The 27,053-nt window shown below is 37.3% G+C and overlaps 1 protein-coding gene across 2 annotated transcripts in view; it reads right to left on the bottom strand.

Annotated features, from left to right (window-relative positions):
* tws (protein phosphatase 2 regulatory subunit tws) overlaps positions 1 to 27,053 on the bottom strand; it is an 860,194-nt gene that overhangs the window by 575,974 nt on the left and 257,167 nt on the right. For both annotated transcript variants that reach the window (XM_069839362.1, XM_069839363.1), the window contains exon 2: positions 444 to 529. The gene's annotated coding sequence lies outside the window, so the exon portion shown is untranslated. The remainder of the gene's footprint in view (positions 1 to 443; positions 530 to 27,053) is intronic.

The raw sequence follows: 27,053 nt of genomic DNA, 5'->3' as shown, positions 1-27,053 counted from the left end.
AAACAGAACTAAATTTAAACTAAACATTTCTAGTCTAAGGCCCTCTTACACGCTATTTTTAAATAATTTACAATTCAAACCAAGGAAGTAAACTCGTCAGGCTAGATAAATACATGTCACCTTAAAAAATTAAATGTTGAATGTCATCTTAATTTTAATTTTCACTTTATACACAACTTTTTAAATTATTCTTGAATCTCCTTAAGGAAGGACAGCCCTCAAAGACCGCTGCAGATAGGTCATTCCAATCATTTATAGTTCTATTTAAAAATGAGAATTTACCTACATCCGTTTTCTGTTTCCTACATTTGATTTTAAAATCATGATCGTTCCTACCATAGTACGTTGGCTTTTCTAACCGAGCCGTTATGTCTACCCATAGATAAAGATGATATGTATAAAATGAGATATAAAAATGAAGATTTGTATAAAATACAACATACCTGTTGATTCCGCGAAGAAACCAAACAAAATACCACACGATGGTACTGCAGCATCGACCAGGAACAGACAAGAAAAGGAGATGCACCTAAAACAAAAAGAAAACGATATAATTAATAAACTGAGACAGTATTCGTCCTCTGTCTTTCTAGGAAATACAAGCGAGTCTGTGTTGAGACAACACGTAGACTTGAGGCTTATCAAAAGACCTCCTCCTGGCAATGAGGTCGTTTTTTCTGCATCTGAGCTATGTAGTACGATTCTCTGAGAAGTCTAGAAATGGAATGTGAGTCAGAAATTGGCCAGATGAGTGAAGCCTCTGCTTCCTGTCTCCCATCCGTCACTATCAACCACACAAAACACGGCGAGAATTAGATTTCTGTGTAACCTAGCAACTACAGATTCTTGTTATTGCTAAAGACAAATACCACTGCCCGTTCTTTCAGAATGGAAATTGTATTTACAAATCACTCGGAAATTAAAGGCTTGTCGAATATCATCAACGATCAATAATTATGAATACATTCGAGCATGTACAGTCTGTTGAAATAATCACTGGGAATCCATTTATCCCTTTCTAAGCTCGTGTGATAATTAGTGCCGAGAAGTTCATGCCCTAAAAATCTACTAAATATGCATGCAAGTTACTTACTTACTGGCTTTTAAGGAACCCGGAGGTTCATTGCCGCCCTCACATAAGCCCGCCATTGGTCCCTATCCTGACCAAGATTAATCCAGTCCCTACCATCATATCCCACCTCTCTCAAATCCATTTTAATATTATCTTCCCATCTGCGTCTCGGCCTCCCCAAAGGTCTTTTCCCCTCTGGCCTCCCAACTAACACTCTATATGCATTTCTGGATTCGCCCATACGTGCTACATGCCCTGCCCATCTCAAACGTCTGGATTTAATGTTCCTAATTATGTCAGGTGAAGGATACAAGCGTGCAGCTCTGCGTTGTGTAACTTTCTCCATTCTCCTGTAACTTCATCCCTCTTAGCCCCAAATATTTTCCTAAGAACCTTATTCTCAAAAACCCTCAATCTCTGTTCCTCTCTCAAAGTGAGAGCATGCATGCAAGTATGCCTTTTAAAGCCTTAAAATATGCCAATATGTGTCCACTAATAAAACTCTATATTTCTTGATATATTATTAATAAACAATACTGCAATAATAATAACAATAATAATAATAATAATAATAATAATAATAATAATAATAATAATAAATGAAGAATACAGGGTAAAAGCCTGATAAGTCACTTTATTTTAATGTACCGAAGTACATTACTCTTTCATCGTCTGATAAGTCATGTTTTACTGTTTTTACAGGAGAGCAAATTAAAAGTTTGAAGACCCATGATAGTCTATGGTCTTTGGGTTATCATTCTTAAAATTTCTGTGGACTAATGAGGTTGTTATTCTGTAAAGTTACACCACACAAATCTATACTACCTGAGCTATTACACGACATCTAAAACAGAAAATCGATAATTTTAAACTTATCAACCCTTCAGCTATGCAGAATTCGCTAAATGTGCCGCGAAACTTTCAATACTTTTCTGGTAAATATAATTATAATAATTTCACTCAACAAAAGTTTTAAAAATAGAATAAGATGTTTCGTGCCTTTAAATCTGTGTACCATTTACGGATTTTAGGCCCACTGGGTGGATCTGCACCAAACTTTGTTCGGTAATGCTTTTGCACATTAATAACCGACTGGTTCACATGAAAATTAAACTTTTCTGTCGTCTATAGCAGCCATTTCGCCTCAACAATGAACAAATTTGTTTATATGCACTATTATGAGGCGTGTTATCAAGTAGGGAAACAATGTTAACACAACTAAACTTTTTGAGTTTCTCTTACCATTGGTACTATTTTCATGCATCTCTGATTCATAGATTGTAAATTACATGTGTGCCGACTTGAGCTATAATTTGCACATTTTTATCAAGACTATCAACTCCGTCCTTCGTGCAATTATAGTATTCTATACGAATAAATAAATAATGACTCACCCAACAATATTAGTAACGCAAGTGATATGCGCGGTCAGGTTGCACAACTGCTGACACACTGCTCGGAAGTTAGATGTGTGATGATGTCATAAAAACGCACTGACTAGCCTATTCTTCTCTAAATGCTCCCTCCTGCAGACAGTTTAGAAAGAGTGAGAGAAAGTGTTGACTTTCTCTCACTCTAAACTGTCTGCACCATGTAAACGGTTCGGAGAGTAACTTAGAGTTTAGAATTATATAAATCTCATGAGAGCTCGCTAATGGGTTTAGAGAAGCTAAATTCTGTCACCGTGTAAACACTCCGTTAGAGAGCTCTCATGATTCTTCAGAACTTCGCTCTGAACTGTCGCCGTGCAAACGTAGGATGATTATTACTTTAGACCTGTATTTCAAGAGTTATGCGCCACCTTTTATAATCTCTTACGTAACAGTCGCGAGAGTTAATGAAAAAGTTCAACTTAGTTGACTAATTTAGAGTAGCTATAATGAGAGCTGACAGTATATGCGAGTACTCTGTTCAGGGTGTTTACACGGCGAGAGCAGTTTTCAAGGCCGCTCTATTTAGACTCTTTATTTAGATATTAGGGTCAACGAGATACCTGCTCTCACAACCGTTTACACGGTGATACTCAGCTATAATCTCTAGCTCTCTTCTCTAAACTGTCGCCGTGTAAACGTAGCATAAGAATGACGTAAGTTTTAGTTAAAATTGAAGAAGAAAATCTGTACAAAGCAACTGAGAACACATTATTAGCTTCAGAATACTAACTAATTAAAGAAATGATACTTCTGAATAGTTCATTCTCTATTTGTAATATTCTTTTACTCTTAAAACTGAAGAAAAAAAGGTATTTTATAAACAACTTCAAATTAGTATAACTTTGAAAATATTGAAATTAGGACAAATGTTTATAGGAAATTTTTGCTCAGAATGTCTTGGGAAATAAGCTCCGTAAGTGACGGTAAATCCTCGTGAATAATTCTGTATATATAACATAAAATTTAGTTTGATAAACTTAAGTGTTGATAATCCGTGAAGATAATTAATCAGCAATTAATTATAGCCAATGGAAGAAAATATATGCAAATGCACGAGCTTTTTTTATTTTACTTTATTGGGTTATTTTACGACGCTTTATCAACATCTTAGGTTATTTAGCGTCTGAATGAGATGAAGGTGATAATGCCGGTGAAATCAATCCAGGGTCCAGCACCGAAAGTTACCCAGCATTTGCTCATATTGGGTTGAGGGAAAACCCCGGAAAAACCTCAACCAGGTAACTTGCCCCGACCGGGAATCGAACCCGGGCCACCTGGTTTCGCGGCCAGACGCGCTAACCGCTACTCCACATGTGTGGACTGCACGAACTTCCTGGTGCTAATGATAATATATCGTTGTGAAATATTAGTTTAAAGTTGTCGATTAAATTGCTAAAAGCTGTGAATCTTATGTTGTGATTCGCTTCCTCCGTGCTAGAAATCTAAAAGCTATAATGTGGCTAACTAAAACTATGATCATGGACATTCACAAAAATAAATGCGTTTCTTTGTTGGTACGAGACAGCACAGAGCGGGGTACGAAGTTCAAATGCCGAATGGAGATGTCAGATAAAATTTTCTTATGAAACGCTGACAACAAAATATCAGTGCCAGTCGCGGACGCGTTGTTCACAAAACCTACTATGGTTATTGTGATAACGGCAATAAACATGACCGGAACAATAGAGAAAATACAGAAAATGAGATGGAGATAATAACAGATAAGGTAATCACTATTAAGAAGATCTTAATGATAAAGATAACGAAAAATATAAAGTAATGATAATAGGGAAAAGACAATTACGATAGAGAAGATAATGACCAAGGTGAAAAAAATAGGTGGTGGAGAAATTAATGACGATGAAGATCACGAAGATGAACAAAAAAGCACATGGTGAAGAAATGACACTGAAGATCACGACGATGAAGAAAAAGATAGAAGTTAGAGAAAATAATGACGACGAAGTCACGATGATGAAGAAAAAGGTAGATGTTGGAGGAGATAATAACGACGAAGTCACGATAATGAAGAAAAATATCGATGTTGGAGGAGATAATAACGACGAAGTCACGATGACAAAGAAAAAATGTAGATGTTGGAGGAGATAATGACGACGAAGTCACGATGATGAAGAAAAAGATAGATGTTGGAGGAGATAATGACGACTAAGTCACGATGATGAAAAATGTAAATGTTGGAAGAGATAATGACGATGATGATAAAGGAAAGATAAAGATGAAGATGAAAATGAAGAACTGATAATGACAGCGAAAGTGGAGATATCATAATAGCGATGAAGTAAGAAATAAAGAAGAAAGAACAGAAAAATATTGTAGCTACCAATAATGTGATGGTTTTTGAAAGCTTCATGGCTTACACTGGAATAAATTGCTCGACTTTATAACTTGTGGCAATCGCTCAATCATTTCTTTCAAGCTTCACTCTGAACAACATGCATTTTCTATTTAAGTATTTGAGCTCCTGACTGAGCTGAAAACCCCTACTGGATACAAGCCTGTCGGGTGGTGAAATCTGATTTAACCCTGCTATTTAAAATGCATATTTTACTATGTTAAATTATGTACTTCATGCAAGTCCAATCAAACTTCCACCTCGGGTATTCCACAGGTGCTAAGTTATTAGCCGTTCACGTCACGGCGAAAATGCAGAGTAGGGACTACAAAATCGATATCATGCTAGGGGTGTCCACAGTGTATGCGTACTGTGTCCATTCTGTCAGAGATCATTAAATTTGTTGAACAAATACATTCTGAATATTTGAAATGACTTTGATTATTATCATAATCAAATTATAATGATGATGATGATGATGACTGATGCCTTTTACTTATATTCCAAAATGTTACTCGTATGTGCAGTAAGCAATTTGCATATAACTGGCACATTCTTGAAATGTTCAAGGCTCGTGAAAGAAATTTCTCTCGTATTATTCCTTTCAGTTCTTTTGAAGGATGCAAATTGTACTTATGCATTCTGGCCTTTAAATTATTCCACGAATAAAAATCATATGACGACAGACAGGCAGAGTGATTTCGAGTCACTTTTTGCTTCCGTTCTGTTAGCACATGATGTAACCCTTTCCATTCTCTTGCATAAAAGAGTTCGGTTAATTTTTATTTTATTTTCATTCCTGTATATTGCTGTTCTGTTGGATAATAGTGATATCAGAGAATTCCCTATGAAATATTCTTGTTGTTTATAGCAGTCCTTTTTACACATCTAAATAATCCTGCAAATGTACTCTCTACATAATCACAATCAACAAATCATTATCATCAACTCACAAACTTGTTTTATGCATAAGTGACGCTTTGTACAGGGTGTAACAAAAAAAGTGGGCAAAACTTCAGGTACGAATTCCTCACGTCATGTATAGTATAAAAATGTTTATATCAACATGGTCCGGAAATGCTTAGTTTCTGATTAGGGTTTGCAAGTATGATCACAAGTAAGTATTGTTGTGTTTAGATAGCTTGGCCGGTCATAACAGCTAGTCCTGCGTTTGGTTACCTAAAACCTCCGAGCAACGCTCAACAGTGTATCAGCGTGCCTGAGTATAACCCAGGAAAGGAGGAAAGGATCGTAACTTTAGGTATTTTTGGTTGCCTTTCACAAATAATATAAGTACCATAATAATTATAACAATTTAATATTAACAAACGGCGAGAGATAAATTAAAGTAAAAACAAAGAATTATAGATCTAATAACAATATAAAATAGTGAGATAATGAAAGAGAGAAAATTAATGTCTGCTATCAAAATGAATGTAAGAAAGGCGATGTATAAAAGAGTAAACTGAACACTCATTGAAAATACAGTCTGAATAGACTCGGCTCAAATAAGACATATAAAGTTGTAGTCTCCAACCTTTAGCTGAGTCAAAGTTCAAACCCATGGAAAACACGGTAACCAAGTAAGCCGTTATATATGTTGATGACGTAACGGCCCCAGAGAACTTCCCTGTAGGCTTATGGACGTCGATGATCCCTCGTAGTATAGAATATGAAAATCAGGAATGCTGAGAATGAAACAGACCATCCCTTAGTCTGTAAAGCGATGATATCCAAACGATGTTCCACCGATGAATTATACCACACAGACGATAGTTGCAGCTATCCAAATCAGCGGGGTCACCTTGACCACCGGAACCATGTAATACGATGAGTTGACTATCTCAGCAGAGACGGGAGACTGCCCGTTTCTCTCTTGAAGTCGTAACTCTATCGAATTCTCTCACCAACTGAACATTCGCTCAGTTACTGAGCTCAGTAAGTATAGCGCAGCATACACATGTCAGGTCTGCTGCTGTTCAGTGAATCATGTCAAAACAAAACAAAGCTAGACGGTTGGAAATAAGTATTCCAATTGAATAATTTAGTAGGGAGCACTTCATTAGGAAAGAAAAAACGTATTTTATCAGAAAGAAGGATGTAATGTATAGAGACTCGTAAAAGAAGTAGTCATTGTAAATAATTTTGTTTTTATTGTGACTTATATTATTATTGTAATTTTCGTCATTGATTTGTGTATTTATTTATACATATGCTATGTACATTTACAACGCTCACGCGTAAAACAAGTAGGCCTTTCATAATTAATTTCTGACGGTAATACACGGAGACCAAAACAACCTACAAACATTTCTAAATGAACAAAAGTTGAAACATCAGAGCCGAAATGTATTACATATATTTCAGTATTAATTCATTTTTGATTGTTAATATTTAAATTTCAAATTCTTTCAATAAATTATCATGTTCTTTATTTATAAAATCATTTCGCTTTAATAAAATATGGCTAGGCCTATTTATTTCAAAAAGTACAATTTAAATATTCAAAACTCAGTAAATAGGCGAAAAATAATAAGCACTGGCTTTTACTTTTTGGGTGAAAAATACAGGGACATCATTTCATTTTTACTAACATTTTTAATATTAACTTGCCTATAACTCTGGATCAACGCTGTTTGCTACCCCGTTCCACGACTGGAGTTCGATGATACTGACGTAATATACAAACAAATCACTTTATTAGGTATAGGAGGGAAGAAAAGTAGTTCATCCATTTACGTAAACTAGAAAATATTGCGCTTTTGAGTTTGATCATTTTCATTAGGTTTTTGTTTATTCAAAATACAGTACTGTATTAACAATGAGTGTTTTTACTCACGAACTGAGCTGTCCATGTGGAAGTATTCATTATGCAGTGTATATTATACCTTCTACAGCACATTAGCGTACAATATAGGGAATGAAGTTAAATTGAAAAATAATCATAATATGGATATTTAAACACATTTTTTTTAATGGTGACCGTTCATTTCGATACAGACTTCAGTTCTAATGTGCAAATTATCGCACTATAGACTATTGTACGTAATCCCAATTACCAGTTTAGTCCTTCGTACTAGTAACACATGTTGAAATAATTCTGCACCTACTCTATAAAAGAGTACCTTACGTACTGTAAATTCAGTCTTCACTTCTGCCCGATCCGAAAAGATAAAATTACTCAGACATACTATCTACTGTCCGTCCAAGTAGATATGTCGTAGGGTCGTAGAAAGGGAGGAAATCACGTGACAGTTAATTACTTAACAAGCCCCTTTTATTTAACTTATTTTAAACAGTTGTATAATATTACGTAGACATCCAATTCTAACAGAAATTAATGTTTTTAGAAAAGAGCTAAGACAGCCCAGCCACTAGCATTTACAGAAAGGCGAATAGAAGCAGGTGGGGGAAACCGGGATGCGACGTAGGCAAATGGACGACAGTACCTGTGCGAAAATGATTCAATATTGAAAGCTCTTTCGTCACTGAAAAACGCGAACATATTTTTGGAACGTACTGTTTACTATGACTGTAAGGCGACTATGACTGTATGTGCGGTCTTGGATCTGTGTCGAGGACGGCTGAACTTCATTAGTAGAAGGGGTGGGAGTGAAGTACATTAAAAAATTCTGATACAATAAAAATTGAAGTAAAAATAAAATGATGTTCCTGCATATTGTATAACAAAAAAGGAGGCATATCTAGAATCTAGATTAGTTTTACTTATTATGAGTGTACGAATAGTAATCTTCTGTTGCATATAAGATGGCTTTAAATAAATATATTTTTTTTTGTTATTAAATACATATTTTGCACATGAGTAGCATTCTTGTTGTACAGTGCTCTACTGTTCTATACGAAAAAGTAGATGTAACACACGAAACGGAGCGGGGAGACGAGTCAAAGCCCTCCTTCGCAAGCAAAGTTAGCATGATCCATGTGCATCTAACTTGCACTCGAAGTAACCAAACGCAGGATTCAAGTTATAACATTATGTGCAGTAAACCAGGCGAGTCCATTTGATACTGAGATGGAAAAAAAGGGTGTATATGGATTAGTCGCTATGCAGCTCCCTTTCCGCTTGCGAGTAGTATATTAATTATTGCAAAAACATTAGTACCAAATGTTAAATGTTATGCTTTATTTAACGACGCTCGCAACTGCAGAGGTTATATCAGCGTCGCCGGATGTGCCGCAATTTCGTCCCGCAGGAGTTCTTTTACATGCCAGTAAATCTACTGACATGAGCCTGTCGCATTTAAGCACACTTAAATGCCATCGACGTGGCCCGGAATCGAACCCGCAACCTTGGGCATAGAAGGCCAGCCATTAGTACCATTATGGAACCAATAAAGACAATATAGCTTATTTTATTGTGAGTGGAAGAGTGAAAAGAGGCGACTGTATTGTGTTAAGTACCAGTGTTTGGATAGCAGCGAGTGGAAAAACTGTGATAGCCCATTGTGTGCAGGTATGTGGCCAGTGTTTTTCAACATAGCTATAACTTACGTCAGCATGCATGCAGTTCTCCTCCTTCCCCCGCCTGACCCACTAAATATGTTGAGAAACTGACTCACTCCACATCACCCTTATACAAATGTTCGCGCATGACACCGGCCAAGCTATCTAAATACAACAGGATCTTTCGCGGGAAATACACAGGTTGTAACTTTAATAATGGCAACTATTTATTTATTACGAATATACAAGTGATATATCTGTGAAGCTTCTACAGTCCTTCAATGCAGTAACCAGCATTGTCTACAACTCGTTGCCAGCGATGTGGAAGTCGTAGTATTCCTGTAGCAGCTCCTGTTCTGTTGATGTTTCTGATGGACCGCCCTACTGCCTGCAGAATATCGGTAACAGTCCGGAATCCAACGTCACGAAGTGGTTCTTTCATATTTGGGATTAAGTCATAATCACAGGGGCTTAAGTCCGGTGAATGTGGTGGATGGAAAAGCACTTCCCATCCCCAATGACGGTGCAAATCAGCTACAGGTTGTGCCGTGTGCACTCTTACGTTATTCTGCAAAATGATGGAAGTGTTCTGCAAAACGTGTGATCGCTTTCTTCGCAACGCTGTTCTCAGATTATGCTCCAAAAATGACGGAAATACTGTGCATTAACATTGTCTTTGCGCTATTCCTGCTTTGTAAACATGGCGAAACAACCGCTTGGAGCTATAACTAAGAGGAGACTAACTTCAACTTTCCACAGCGCATGCGCTGTGAGTCTGATGGAAGAGTCCTTTTTACGCAAGGAGGAGGGCAGACATAGACGCATATGTGTAGAAGTGACAACAATTAACTCCGTCTCGTTTCGCTTTTACACCAGTGTTGCCACTATTAAAATTACACCCCACGTATTATATTAAAGTTAGGAATTTACCCACAAAGACTACAAGGTTAGGTACGCATAGAGTGTTCCTTGTTGAAAGAGAGAGTCAGCGTAGCTAGCAATGTAGATGCATATTAGGAAACTCTGTCGTGGTAAAAACAGAGTGAGATTGTAGCTTTATGTGGTTAACCAATCAACGAATCACAGTGCAATGTAAACAAACCAATTGCCGGAGCACTACACTGAACCCTACGTACGAGAAACGTATCCCCACTCAATTGCTGCAATACAAAACACATTTCAGTTGTAACCTGGCCATACCTCAGACTTCACGTCATTCATGACGTAACGACAGTCCAAGCACATGTAACCTAATATCCTCATGTTGTGATATAAATTCCTACCTTTAATTATGATGCATTCTGTTTACGTTTCCTTAGATGAATTGTACAAAATGTCAACCTCCTGCTTGAATATAGGCCAGTTCTTCTTACGGCTGTTGCTTGGCAAGAGAATTTCATTATGAACTAGTAATACTTTCATACAATTCTATGAATTTATAACTGATGTTATAGAGGTCTATCTACTTTTTGGACTATCAGAACATGTATTTTTGGACTGCGAAACTGCAGGCCCAGGTTCAAAGTCAGAAGCGTTCTTAATCTTTGTTCTCTTTTTGATTTTACATAAAGAGGTATTTTTTATATATATATTATTTTGTTTAATTTAGTTGTAAAATTTTCGTTACGTTGCATAATGATTTTTTATGAATCGTCAGCCACTTTCGTGTTGTGCAGTGCACGCAAAAGCACTGGTTCAGCGCTTCTCAGTTGTCAGATGTTAGTGATTTATGAGAGTGCAGAGAAACAACATGGCCTAGTTTTTGCACTGCAGCCCAGTACGGGAGCCTGAGCTTTCCTGTTGCCGTTCCGCTCATTTAACGAGGTGTCGTGAAGTAATAAGTAATCTTCAATTAGGCATCATGCCCTCAAAAATTGGTCCGGCTTCAACTTCATCCCATCTTGGTCTGCCAAAGTCGCAACTTCCTTTTGATTTAAAGTATAATACGGAGTGAACCGTAAGTAATGTCATTAATTTCAGGGGGTTATTCTTTGAGATATTACTTACAAATGGCTTTTAAGGAACCCGAAGGTTCATTGCCACCCTCACACAAGCCCGCCATCGGTACCTATCCTGTGCAAGATTAATCCAGTCTCTACCATCACACCCCACCTCCCTCAAATCCATTTTAATATTATCCTCCCATCTACGTCTCGGCCTCCCTAAAGGTTTTTCCCCTCCGGTCTCCCAACTAATACTCTATATGCATTTCTGGATTCGCCCATACGTGCTACATGCCCTGCACATCTCAAACGTCTGCATTTAATGTTCCTAATTATGTCAGGTGAAGAATACAATGCGTGCAGCTCTGCGTTGTGTAACCTTTCTCCATTCTCCTGTAACCTCATCCCTCTTAGCCCCAAATATTTTCCTAAGAACCTTATTCTCAAACACACTTCATCTCTGTTCCTCTCTCAGAGTGAGAGTCCAAGTTTCACAACCATACAGAACAACCGGCAATATAACTGTTTTATAAATTCTAACTTTCAGATTTTTGACAGCAGACTAGATGACAAAAGCTTCTCAACCCAATAATAACACGCATTTCCCATACTTATTCTGCGTTTAATTTCCTCCCGAGTGTCATTTATATTTGTTACTGTTGCTCCAAGATATTTGAATTTTTCCACCTCTTCGAAGGATAAATCTCCAATTCTTATATATCTATTTCGTACAATATTCTGATCATGAGACATAATCATATACTTTGTCTTTTCGGGATTTACTTCCAAACCGATCGCTTTACTTGCTTCAAGTAAAACTTCCGTGTTTTCCCTAATCGTTTGTGATTTGCTCCTCACTTATTCACATCATCCGCATAGACAAGAAGCTGATGTAACCCGTTCAATTCCAAACCCTGTCTGTTATCCTGAACTTTCCTAATGGCATATTCTAAAGCGAAGTTAAAAAGTAAAGGTAATAGTGCATCTCCCTGCTTTAGCCCGCAGTGAATTGAAAAAGCATCAGATAGAAACTGGCCTGTACGGACTCTGTTGTACGTTTCACTGAGACACATTTCAATTAATCGAACTAGTTTCTTGGGAATACCAAGTTCAATAAGAATATCATATAATACGTCTCTCTTAACCGAGTCATATGCCTTTTTGAAATCTATGAATAACTGATGTACTGTACCCTTATACTCCCATTTTTTCTCCTATATCTGTCGAATACAAAAAATCTGATCAATAGTCGATCTATTACGCTTAAAACCGCACTGATGTTCCCCAATAATTTCATCTACGTTCGGAGTTAATCTTCTCAAAAGAATATTGGACAACATTTTTCAAACAAAAAACTTTAATATAATTTTGCTCGTTTTTGCTTCCTTTTCGAGGTAAAAACTGTTTTATATTAAACATTTCATAGCGTGTTTTGGGAAAACCAGTCAATTTAGGAGAGCAGTGTATTATGATCATAAATAATAGAAATAATTCTAGTCTTGTTCTTAAGGTGTGCAGAAATTTGATCCGAACAAAAGTAACATTTTAAAATTCCTTTTCAAAACGGAAAGTTATATTTGTTAGGATCAAATTCCTACATATTCAAAGGACAAAACTAAAACTCTTTCAATAATTTATTATCACAATACACTGCAATAGACACTACAATAGACTGAGCCTTCTCTCCTCTCCCCTGCCCTTCCATCTCTTGTCCTCTCCTCCCCTTTTCCCCTTTTCTTTCATCTCCTGTCTCCTCTACTCTCCTTTACTAACCTCTTTTCTTTCTTCTCATTTCCTAACTACCCTCTCTTCTTCTGTCCTCTACCCTCTCCTTTCCTAACCTCTTTCCTTTCCTGTCCTGTCCTTTCTCAACTCGTTCCCTAACCACTTTCCTTTCATCTCCTGTCTCCTCTACTCTCCTTTCCTAACCTATTTTCTTTCTTCTCATTTCCTAACTACCCTCTCTTCTTCTGTCCTCTACCCTCTCCTTTCCTAACCTCTTTCCTTTCCTGTCCTGTCCTTTCTCAACTCGTTCCCTAACCACTTTCCTTTCCTTCCTAACCTCTCCTATGTTTTCCTCTCACATTCTAACGTCTTTCCTCATCTACATATCCTCCTCCTATCCTAACTTTATTCCTCTCCCATCTTTACCTAATCTCTCCTACCCTTTCCTCTCCTTTTTTAACTTCTTTCCTATCCTCTCCTTTTTTAACTTCTTTCCTATCCTCTCCTTTTCTAACCTTCTCTTCTTTTCTCTCTCCCCTCTTTACCCAATCTCTCCTACCCTTTCCTCTCCTCTCCTTTTCTAACCTTCTCTTCTTTTCTCTCTCCTCTCTTTAACTAATCTCTTTTCTATCCTCTCCTTTCATCTCTCCTCTCCTTTTCTAACCTCTTTCCCCTCTCCTTCCCTTTCATCTCCTTTCTTCTCTCTCCTACACTCTTTTCCTTCATCTCCTGTCTCATCTCCTTTCCTAACCTCTTTTCTTTCTTCTCATTTCCTAACCATTCTCTCTTGTTCTGTCCTCTAGCCTCCCTTTTCCTAACCTCCCTCCTCTCATGTCCTGTCCTCTCTCCTCTCCTTACTTATCCTCTTTCCTCTCCTCTTTCCTCTCTTCCCCCTCCTATTTCTTCTCCTCACGTCTCCTATTTCCTCTCTTCTCCTCTCCTTTCCTACCTCGTCTCCTCTTCTCTTCTCTACACGCACATAATACAGCACGTTACTGCTTCTCTTGTGTTCGTTTGTATAGTTACCTAACTACGCAATGCTCCTAGCTGGACACACGTTCAGTGTGGGCAGGGCGACGACTCGTGTATCAAAGAAAACAGATGCTATTACCAGCTCTTCCATCCACTGTAATGGATACGTGTAGGAGAACTGAGGAAGGGAAATAAAATTCAATTGAGCTTATGAAGAGACCTTTCCATTAATGGGGCTTTCCTTCTCTCATAGGGTATTTAAAATATTTGTTCCAATTTATGGCATACCGTAAAGCGGGGTGACTTTGAACGCCGAGGTGACTTTGAACAGTAATTTAGCGCCTTTCTAAATTAAATACTGTACCCAATTGCGATAAAATTGTTTAAGTTGTCAATAAACTAGTTCAGTTTTTTCGCAATAGGGTACAGCATTTAATTTAGAAAGGCGCTAAATTACTGTTCAAAGTCACCTCGGCGTTCAAAGTCACCCCACTTTACGGTACTAGCATCTATAACATCCTGTTTCGTCCATTTACTAGCCTAAATACCTATTCGTCCCGCGCCGTGGCGTCGTGGTCTGAGGCATCCTGTCTAGGACTCGCGTTACGAAATGCGCGCTGGTTCGAGTCCTCATGGGGGAAGAAATTTTCTCATGAAATTTCGGCTAGTGTACGGGACCGGTGCCCACCTAGCATCATGACGCACTTGGGGAGCTACGATAGGTAGCGAAATCCGGTTGCGAATGCCAGCTATAACGGCTGGGGGGGATTATCGTGCTAACCACACGATACCTTCATTCTGATTAGATGATCGTCCACCTCTGCTTCGGCATGTGGGCGTGAGGCCAGCAGCCGGCTGGTCGGTCTAGGTCCTTCACGGGCTGTAGCGTCACGGATTATTATTATTATTATTATTATTATTATTATTATTATTATTATTATTATTATTATTAAATACCTATTCACTTACGTCTCTCACTTTATATTTCTCTATCTACAGCTTTAACTTTGCTATCAAAATATCAGTCTTTTATTCAATTGAGCATTTAACAATTAAGTAGACATACGAATAAAAATAAACAATCTATTTGCTACTACACGTGTTAATATAAGAGTATACATGCATTTCTGGACTCACTCATACATGCTACATGCCCTGCACATCTCAAGCATCTGGATTTAGTGTTCCTAATTATATTAGGTGAAGAATATAATGCGTGTAATTCTGCGTTGTAATGTTATTAATTTCAGCGCATACGATTTTGCTCGTTTTTGCTTCCTTTCCGAGATAAAATTGTTTTATACGAAACATTTCACAGCGTCTTTGGGAAAGCCATTGATTTAATTTCCAATATGCTCAGTCAATTTAAGATAGCATGGTATTAAGATAATAAATTATTGAAAGAATTTTAGTTTTGTCCCTTATATTATGCAGAAAGTTGATCAGAACAAAAGCGTAACATTTAAAATTCCTTTTCAGAAGTTACATATGTTCAGATCAAATTTCTGTACATTTAAAGAACAAAACTATAATTATTTTAGTCATTTATTGAATATAACACCTAAGAAATCTATAAAGAAAGGAAGCACCAGAACAGAAAAGAAGAAATAAAACAGTCAGTCCAGAAAGGAAACACCAAAATAGAAATGAAGAAATCTAGAAATGGAGTAAGAAATAAGAAATGAAAAAAGAAAAACGAAGTACAGAAAAAAGAACATATTAATAGGAAAAAAGGAAACAGAGAGACATGAAATTGAGGGAGAAAGAAAGGAAAAGAGAGAAAGAAACTCCAAAAAGGAAAGAAGTTGGAGAAATTAAGAAATGGAAAGAGAAAGAAGAGAGGAAATAGAGAAATAAAGAAATAGGGAAGGAACTCAAGTGGAGTAGAGTAGGGAAAAACATACGCGACTACGAGCCAGTGCTGTGTTACTTCTTGAGTATGCATGTGCCGTAAGACACATATGCGGCAGCTATATATTTTAATGATTGTATTTTTATTATTATGAGACATACTATATTGTATTACTTACTTACTTACTTACATACTTACTTACTTACTGGCTTTTAAGGAATCCGGAGGTTCATTGCCGCTCCCGCCATTGGTCCCTATCCTGAGCAAGATTAATCCATTCTCTATCATCATATCCCACCTCCTTCAAATCCATTTTAATATTATCTTCCCATCTACGTTTCGGCCTCCCTAAATGTCTTTTTCCCTCCGGCCTCCCAACTAACACTCTATATGCATTTCTGAATTCGCCCATACGTGCTACATGCCCTGCCCATCTCAAACGTCTGCATTTAATGTTCCTAATTATGTCAGGTGAAGAATACAATGCGTGCAGTTCTGTGTTGTGTAACTTTTTCCATTGTCCTGTAACTTCATCCCTCTTAGCCCCAAATATTTTCCTAAGCACCTTATTCTCAAACACCTTTAACCTATGTCCCTCTCTCAAAGTGAGAGTCCAAGTTTCACAACCATAAAGAACAACCGGTAATATAACTATTTTATAAATTCTAACTTTCAGATTTTTTGACAGCAGACTGGATGATAAAAGCTTCTCAACCGAATAATAATACGCATTTCCCATATCTATTCTGTGTTTAATTTCCTCCCAAGTATCATTTATATTTGTTACTGTTCCTCCTAGATATTTGAACTTCCCCACCTCTTCAAAAGATAAATTTCCAATTTTTGTATTTCCATTTCGTACAATATTCTCGTCACGAAACATAATTATATACTTTGTCGTTTCGGGATTTACTTCCAAACCTATCTCTTTACTTGCTTCCAGTAAAATTCCCGTATTTTCCCTAATCGTTCGTGGATTTTTTTCTAATATATTCACGTCCTTCGCATAGACAAGCAGCTGATGTAACCCGATCAATTCCAAACCATATCTGTTATCCTGGACTTTCCTAATGGCATACTCTAGAGCAAAGGTAAAAAGTAAAGATGATAGTGCATCTCCTTGCTTTAGCCCACAGTGAATTGGAAACGCATCCGACAGAAACTGACCTATACGAACTCTGCTGTACGTTTCACTGAGGCACATTTTAATTAATCGAACTAGTTTCTTGGAAATTCCAAATTCAATAAGAATATAATACAAAACTTCTCTCTTAACCGAGTCATATGCCTTTTATACTGTATTATATTACTGCTGAAAAAGCTCGGTCGAGTTCTTAACCACCATTGGGTATCGATAAACATCGTGACTTCATCAAGTGGTTAATTAGGTGTAAGTTCACCCATTCACCTATTAGGACAACGCAGGCCAAAATATGAGAAACAGGCCATATCTCAATAAAAAGACAGAGAGAAATCTTCACCCCCTAACAGAAATCGAACCCCTGCCCGCTACATTGTAGTATAGCTTGTGCTACAGAGGAGAACATTATTATCTGGTGCAATTCACTTTTATCTGTTTATTGCCCATCAGATTATACAGAGAATTCTCTCTATCTAGCCTCCCCACTCGATGCTGCTCGACCCGCCACCTTTGCCTGGAGCTATTTCTCTCTCGCCAAGCCACCACCCTCTCCTCTCCACTGTTGAGGAGCGTCTGAGAGTGTTTGAAAACTCAACAGCTTCCTCTCCAGCGAACGCAGCAGCTTCTGCAACTGAGATCCGAGGAAACTCTGACCACGTAAAGGGCTGCTAACTTTAATATTGTTTGAAATTGCACTTTAAATAGCTTATCCCATATAAAAGCACTCTTCTTGTTTGATATGGTTTATTACACTACATTTCAGGCAGAGTCTAAAAGTGTACACACACAGCATTCACAGTTCGTTACTGTTTTGGAGACAATTACCTTAAATTAGATCTATTATCGTATTATACAAGGTAATTCACGAGGATTTACCGTCCCTTACGGAGCTTATTTCCGAAGACATTCTGAGCAAAAAATGTCTTATAAACATTTGTCCTAATCTCAATATTTTCATAACTACGCTAATATGAAGTTGTTTGTAAAATACCATTAATCTTGAGTTTTAAGGATAAAAGAATATTACAGATAAAGTATGAACTATTTACAAGTATCACTTCTTTAATTAGCTATAACTTGCCTCGAAAACATGACGGCCTCTCTTCTTGGAATTGGTAATTCCTCATAAACCCCCATCCTCTACTCAACCCCTAGCCGCGTGGCAGAAATACAATAGATCCCAGCATTGCCGAATTTAAGTCATTGCCTCTACCTCTTGGGTTTCGCTCGTTCTCAGTGTCTTTTTAGACATTTGTCGACGTGTTGTTTTATACCGGTGTGCGCTTCAATATATCTAATTTATTCCGGCCATGATTAATGAGTGTTGGAGCAGATGATCCGCAGCCAGGCCTCCTGATACACCTGAAGATCCAGGTCATCACGACAAGAACAAATAACACCTTCGAAGAAAGCAGAATATCTTATTTCCAGAGGAGCGTAGCTAAGAAAACAAAGTATTAAAATTGTGTCTAATGTTAGAAATTCTATCCACAGAGTAATCGAAAGCTGAGGCAGTTTGATAAGTACAAATCTTAATCACTTAACATCGGACGCAACCGGCGGTGTTGGTAAAAGAAATATATATGGGGCATAGAAATTAAGAATTACGGTTCACCAACTGAAGAGAAGATAAACTAAAACAGAATTCGGTAAGGTAGACGATTTTATGCGTGATTTACTTCGTCGAACAGTATGTGAACAGTACGCGAAAGAGATATCGCCAACAGCAAAAAAACTTGCGGAAATATTCTGGCCTGATTTGTACATTATGTTTAAGATGCAGAAAAAATTTTATTCGATTCTATCCAGCACTTTCGGAATTACCAGAAAAAGGATTTTTAAGGAATATAGTTTGCGAAGAACAGAACAGAATTTTAAGGTATAAGAAGTGTACATGCTCCCTTAATTAATTAGATCATATTTCGTACCTTATAACGTTCCTTAGGCCTAAAGAAAATTTGCATCGAATCAGCAACTAAAGTGGCAGAGAAACAAATATATTCTTTTGTGCTTTAATATGATTTTCGTGTTATGAAAAAATGATGTAAAAGGAATACATTTGTCCATGACTGGTACGTTGGCACTCCTTCAGATGTTAAAGCATAGGGGGACAAATACTGCAATTGAGCCCCAATTTTGTTTCGGTAATTATAAATTAAGGTATATTTACAAAGATAATATAGTCTCGCTGAAAATCGCGGTTTCACGGAACACAGTTTGAAAAACGTTCGCAAATCACAATGACTTCAAGAATTGGCAACTCGGCTAAGGGTTTATCCCTTGCGCGTGTCTACAGTTAACTGGTGAAGGGTATGAGGGAAGGTCGTCATGTTTTCGTGCGAAGTATAGTATTCTGAAGCTAAAAATGTGTTGTAAATTCCATAGTTGCTTCGTACAGATTTTTTTAAACTACAAAATTACATTTTCTTACGCATTTATTACAACAATTGTTACAAATCACGCCACTCTCGTGAATTCTTTAAGACTGTACATTGGGATGCATAATTTTTTAGTTGGATATTTAACGACGCTGTATCAACTACGAGGTTATTTAGCGTCGGTGAGATTGGTGATAGCGAGATGGTATTTGGCGAGATGAGGCCGAGGATTCGCCATAGATTACCTAGCATTCACCTTACGGTTGGAGAAAACCTCGGAAAAAACCCAACCAGGAAATCAGCCCAAGCGGGAATCAAACCCGCGCCCGAGCGCAACTTCAAACCAGCAGGCAAGTGCCTTAATCGACCGAGCCACGCCGGTGGCTGGGATGCATAATTAAACTGTAAAGAATCAAATTCCTAAAGTTATATGATTTGTAACAATTTTTGTGATGTGTGTAAGAATGTAATTTTTAATTAAAAATTGAAAAAACAAAATCTGTACAAAGCAATTAACAACACATTTTTAGCTTCAGAACACTAGCCAATTAAAGAAATGACACTTCTGAATAGTTTATTCTCTATTTGTAATATTTTTTTACCCTTCAAACTTAAGAAAAAAGATATTTACTAACAACTTCAATTAGTGGAACTGAAATATTGACATTAGGATAAATGTTTATGACATTTTTTGCTCAGAATGTTTTCGGAATTAAGCTTCGTAAGTGACTATAAATACTTTTGAATCGACCTGTATAGGGCATATCAAAAGTCCGGTAACACTTTCAGTATTTTATTACACAAAAACTACTAATGATAGCACTTTCAAACACACGTCAGTTTAAAGTCAAACTCTCCAAGTTATTCAGCCGCTTAATTTTCAGCGACGAAGAGACATTCCATACGAGTGGGAAAATTAACAAGCACAACTGTCGTGTTTGGGGTACACAGAAACCTCACAGAATCATTGAACATGAGCGTGATTCACCAAAGGTGAATGTTTTCTGCGCGTTGTCACAACGAAAACTGTACGGACCTTTCTTCTTCATTGAGGCTACTGTGACTGGACATTCATATCTGGACATGTTGGAGCAATGGTTGGTGCCTCAACTTAGACAAGATCTCGATGACGATTTCATCTTTCAGCAAGATGGGGCTCCGCCACATTTCCACATTGCAGTTCGTGCTTGACTGAATACGGAGATGTCTAATCGTTGGATAGGACGTGCTGGAGTAAGGGACAGATGTTTCATGACATGGCCACCAAGGTCACCCGATATGACTGCATGTGACTTTTTTCTATGGGGGTAATTAAAGGACCGTGTGTTTGTACTACCTTTGCCACGTGATTTAGAGGAACTAAAAAACAGAATTCAAGAAGCTGCCGCCACGGTCATAGAGGATATGTTGAAAAGGGTATGGGAAGAGTTTGATTATCGTTTGAACATCTGCCGAGTCACTCGTGGTTCACACATTGAATCTCTGTAAGGTGTAAACAGAACTTTGAGAATTTGACTTTAAATTGACGTGTGTTTGAAAGTGCTATCATTTGTAGTTTTTGTGTAATAAAATATTGAAAGTGTTACCGGAGTTTTGGTATGCCCTGTATAGTGAAATGGGTGGTCTGAAAATTCAACCTTCAATTTCAAGTTAGTATCGATATTCTGAAATGAGAAGATATATTAAGGAAAATTTACCTTCAAGTTACATGTTATGTCCGATTCTTACGTAAATAGTACTGGGTGTTCAGTTCAAAGTGTGTCATGGCTCGCTGTATGCCGTCATGTGGCTAGTCGATGAGCCTAGAGAATTCAATCTTCCTACACTTCCGCAAAGGCGAATTACATATGTGGCAGAAAAGTTGCCTAGCAAGTACGGCGTTCATTCTGAAGAGTACGTACCGATACGTACGGTAACGCTGGTAGTGGCAGGAATGTGAACTGTTTAGAAACACGTAGTCTACTGAGGTGAGTTTTTTTAAACTGTCGGGGATATGGGGAGAGAGTCAAAATCATAGTTCGCCGGCAGCAGCCGTGCAGTGTACATCGTTCCGAGTGACTAGAAAGCGGAGCGGTTGTTGTGATAAGTTATAGTTCGATAGGTAATAGTAATATAATGGCAACTAAAATAGTGCGTCAACATACATTGAGAGCAACATTTGACAAAGAACAACAACGACCTACAGCTTTAGATGTGCACCGTTGGATAGACGAAGTTTTGAAGATAAAGGATGAAGAACTACAAACCATTCAGCTTGTTGGTAAGCAAAATGCAGCATATTTAAAATTTACATCCTCTGCAAATTACGAACGCTACGTACAGAGACATACCGGTACATCAGTAGTGGAATTACTTAATGGTGCTACGACGACAGTGACAATTACACCAGCTGAAGATGATTATGTTTCCGTCCGGGTTTTAAATATTCCACCAGAAGTTCCCAATGATAGGATCCGTAATACTTTACAAAATTTTGGGAAAGTGCTTCAAATAGAAAATGAAAAATGGTCTCATAGATATCGTTACAAAATAGATACTGGCATACGAGTAGTGCAAATGGTGATCAAACAATCTATTCCCACGAATCTAACAATTGCCAATTATGAAGCGTATATCACTTACCCTGGGCAAGAACAAACTTGTTTCTTGTGTGGTAGTTCTAGTCATTTGCGGCATACTTGCCCTAACAGAAGTGTCAAAATGCCGATAAACACTGTACCTCGTACGCGACTGACATTTAGTGACATACTCCAGACACATGCTAATGTAACTACTGATGTGAGTGAAGATGGCATCCCACCTGAAATATGTGATGTACCTGGGCCATCTAACATGTCTACAAGATTAGTGAACGCTGATAATCAAAATAAACCAGTGAAAACAAACATCGAAAATGAATTGCATGCAGTTACAGACAAACCAGTAGGCAAAGAGGGTACAAATAGAGTCATCACAACATATGACGTGGATAAAACGCAGAAAGATAATGGGACTGTAACTCAACCAATACCTGATTCGGACACTGATTCAGCTGAAGAACTTCCTTCAGCTGATATGCATGGAAAGCAGAAGACAGAGGACACGAGAGGAACAGAAAAGCAAATGGGAACCAAGTTGAATAACTCTGCCATAGGAAAGATGCCTAAGAAGAAACAAGACAACAGTGCTTCAACAGCTAACACAATGAAAGAGTCCGGTGATTTGAGCAATTCTCCTGACAATATTCAAAACATCAGTAGCCTACAATCTGGTTCGATACCAACATCCATCTCGAAGAACCTGCAGCATACGGAGGATTGGTATCAACAAATGGAGCAGGATGACACGACTAACACACAGTTTGAAGACAAAGGTCAGCAAAATGTAAAGAAAACAATTACTGTTACTAGACACCGTACACATCCTTATAAGGGGGAAGGTAGTAAATTGGGGTTCCCCTTGTTAAAACACAATGAGTAATTTAACTGTTAATATATCATGTTAAGATTTGCCCGATGTTGTATTTACCGTATTTAAGAATTTAATAGATTCAATCTATGTACAATAGATGTCAAATTAGTTTTGTATATTAAGTACAAAAGAGTAGAGATATTATAGATTATTGTTATAATATTGTATATATTTTTTTATATAAGAATATGTTACTTGCTATTATTACTTTACAAATGTCACTTGTAGCTATAGTCGGAACACTAAATTTTCACGGAAATTCTTCGCCTGTTAAAATGAAATTGCTGAATATTTTCTTACGAACAAATGATGTTGATGTGCTCTTCCTCCAGGAAGTTAAAACAAATGATTTCTCAGAGATCTATGGTTATACAGCTTATGTCAATGTTGGGTCAGAATCTTTAGGCACTGCTATTTTAACGAGGAACGGGATTGATCTTCACTCTGTTGAAAAACTTCCATCAGGGAAAGGTATCAGTGGTATGTATAAAGACTATATGTTTTTAAATTTATATGCACCTTCGGGGTCTAATAAAAGGAAGGCTCGTAACTTGTTCTTTGCCCAAGATGTGCCATACCTTCTTCGGTCCCTACCAAAATTTCTAATCATGGGTGGAGACTATAATTGTGTTTTAAGACCAGTAGATACGACAGGGCATTTTCTTCCCAGTAATAGTTTACAGACATTAGTTACCGACTTTAAACTTTCAGACGCTTGGATATTAAAAAACAATACGGTTCAATATACTTTTTTCACTGGGAATTCGGCCTCTAGATTAGACAGAATGTATGTAACACCGTTATTAACATCGCACATTAGTTCCATAGAAACGGTTCCGGTTCCTATTTCCGACCACTCTGCTGTGTTATTACGTATTCGTTTAGATGTTCCTTGTCCTGTATTTGGAAGGTCATATTGGAAGCTAAATGTTTCCTGCCTTAGTGATAAATCACTACAACAAAACTTTATAGAACAATGGCATCAATGGCTGACAAGGCAAACTAAATATGATGACTTAGTGGATTGGTGGGAATTTTATGTTAAACCAAAGATTCGTACATTTTTCAAACAATATACCTACCTTAAGCATCAGGATGAGGAAAGACTGATTAATTTTTATTATCGTTGTATATTAGAAGTTCAAAGTAATTATATACCTACTCCTGAGAGTAAGAAAATGATATCCAGATGTCAAGCTAAGATATTGTCTATTTATCGAAAACGTATGCAGGGCCTTATGGTTAGGAGTAGGGAAACGAATTGCACTAACAATGAAAGAAGTAACTTATATTTTCTGTCCAAAGTAGTCAAACGACGTCAACAAAACACGATTCTTGCGATAGCAAATAGAGCAGGCCGGATTGTTACAAATAAATCTGAAATATGTAAAGCAGTGAGAGAACATTATAATGACATTTTTGTAGAACATAAACAGTTAAATGGGTCTATTTCTAACTTGAAGCTACCGGCACAAAAACAGATTTCAGAAAATGAGAATAAAAAATTAGAAAGTTCTGTAACACAAAAGGAAATTTTTATAGCTTTACAGCAAGGGAAAAGATCTAAAACACCAGGAGAGGATGGGATACCCCATGAGTTTTATGCGGTTTTTTGGGAGTGTATAGGACCCACCCTGACAAAAATATTCAATCAAATGTTATGTAAAAAAAAAACTAGGTCCTTCTCAAAGACGTGGAATTATAGTACTTATTCACAAAGGAGGGGATAAAACGGAAATTAATAATTATAGACCGATATCCTTGTTAAATTATGATTACAAACTACTTGCAAGGGTTTTAACAAATAGAATTAAACCTCTGCTTACGGATATAATACACCCCTCTCAAAATTGTGCAGTATCTGGGAGATCAATATTTAACGTAGTATGTCAATTAAGAGACGTTGTAGCAGCTAGCCTACATGGTAAATCCCAAGGATATCTCGTTTCTTTAGATTTCCAACGTGCCTTTGACTGTGTTAGTCACAAGTATCTATTTGAAGTCTTAGCTTGGCATGGGCTCAATCCAACATTTATTGGCTATTTGAAATGTCTATATACTGATATCAGTGCTGTTATACAAATTAATGGGTTTCTTACTGCTGCTTTACCTATTACAAGATCTATTCGACAAGGATGCCCGGCTTCTATGATTCTATTTGCTCTTGCACTAAATCCGCTCCTATATTTATTACATGAAAAACTTTCAGGATATAGGATCGGAAATTCTAGGCTAGTAGCGACAGCGTATGCTGATGATGTAAGTGTAATTATTAATAATGAAGAGGATAAAGCTCAATTGGAGAAAGTATTGAAACCCTTTGCAGCAGTATCAGGGTTAGAAATCAATAAAAGGAAATCGACTGCCTTGCCCATAGGGGTGTGGACAGAGGAACCAAGTTTTGAAAATATAAAAATTGTTGATCAACAAAAAATACTTGGTATATATTTTCATCGCCTTCCCAATACTATGCAGAGTATAAATTGGAGTAAGGTTGTCCAAAAAATAAAAAGACTTACACAGATATATAAATGGAGGGATTTCTGTCTTTATGAAAGAGTATGGTTTATTCATACTTTTATTTTATCTGCCTTATGGTATTTGGCACAAGTATTTCCAATTATGGTGAGTCATAGCAGACAAATCACAAGTGTCATGTTATGGTATTTATGGAAAGGATGTATATTTAAAGTACCACTATCCACCTTGTATCGTGCTACTGACGAAGGTGGGTTAGGGTTATGGAATGTAACTAAAAAATGTACAACGTTATTTCTTTATCGAAATCATATTCTTCAAAATAATACAGATACAATATCAGCGGTGTGGTTTCAACAATGGAGACAAAAGGTCGACCTTAGGAATCCACCCGATTTACGAAACATACCTTCCATGTTAAAATATTTAAGATTATACATGCAGGAAGGGAGTTACATAAATACGTTGGATGTGGGAAATACTTGTCCTACAAAAAAGGAAATCTATGGACACCTACAGCAATATGGGGAGTTGGTAACAATGCGGGTAGTCAACATCCTTCCTGTAGGAGTTAATCTAGTGCAATTGTGGGAAAATATCACGAATAAAATACTAGATGCGCCGGTCAAATCATCGTGGTACTTAGTTATTCACGATTTAATGGCCACCAGATACAGGCGTTATAGGATAAAATTGTTAAATGATCCAAATTGTGAGTTTTGTGGTGAACCTGAAACGTTGACTCACATTTTTGGACGATGCACCAGGACACATGCTATTTGGCAACGTATGGAATACTATTTACAGGGATTGAAAATTGATCGATACCCGTGGTTTAGTCCTTATATACTAACGAGGCCAGATTTTAAAGTAGTCTCTAAGTTTAAACAGGACGCTTGTATTTGGATTCTTGGAAACACGGTGCATTATATTTTACAAAATGAAATATGTGATTGTGATGGCTATGAATTGTACATGAAATATAAAAAGAGTCAAATACAAGTGAGCAGGAACAATGCAAGAATTATACACTATCTTTGCTGTATATAGAGGGGGGGGGGAAGAAAAGTACCAACAAACTTGTATCATAGTATTAATTTGTATGTAAATACCTATGTATATGATGTAACATAGTGTGTAAAAAAAAAAAGTTTGAATGTCCATTGCGACAAAAAAAACGATTACTTACGTATTTGTTGACATTAACTTCGACGGTCAACATGGCACGGAGCATTTGATTTGTATTGTGGAATGTTGCCGTACGCAACCGATGATAACGAATACCCTGCGTACGACTTGCTCGAGCAAAACACAGTTCGAAAGAGGTTATGATAGCACACAGACCGTACAGACCGCCATCTGTTGCTACGACGTTCAAGTTATACCGTACACGTTCTCATGTTCAGATTGAACGCCTTAAATATAGGCAACTTCTCTGACATAAAAGCTGAAACTCGCTTCAAATCGTTGACTCACAACAGTGACGTCATGACACATTTTGAAATGAACACCCAGTATATACGATACAAGGCTGGGAAGTAATTTTTACAAGATCGAGGAAAAGTTACCAAAACGAGCAAAGAGAGTCTCTTAATTTCCGAAATTTTGTAATGCACTTCACAAACGTGTATTGTACAGTATTTTTGCACAACATGTATTTTGAAATAATATTTTAAAAAATCTCAATATCCTACATACATTACACTATGAACAGTTGGCTGAAGGTTAGCAGTCTGGCCTACGTGCAAACTTCTCATCAACTTCAATGTGAAGGAGTTACAATGATTCAGGT

The sequence above is a fragment of the Periplaneta americana genome, chromosome 11, assembly GCF_040183065.1.
Source record: "Periplaneta americana isolate PAMFEO1 chromosome 11, P.americana_PAMFEO1_priV1, whole genome shotgun sequence".
Classification (NCBI taxonomy): domain Eukaryota; kingdom Metazoa; phylum Arthropoda; class Insecta; order Blattodea; family Blattidae; genus Periplaneta; species Periplaneta americana.
Note: the sequence above shows the minus strand (reverse complement) of the source record. Positions and strands in the feature narration are given on the sequence as shown.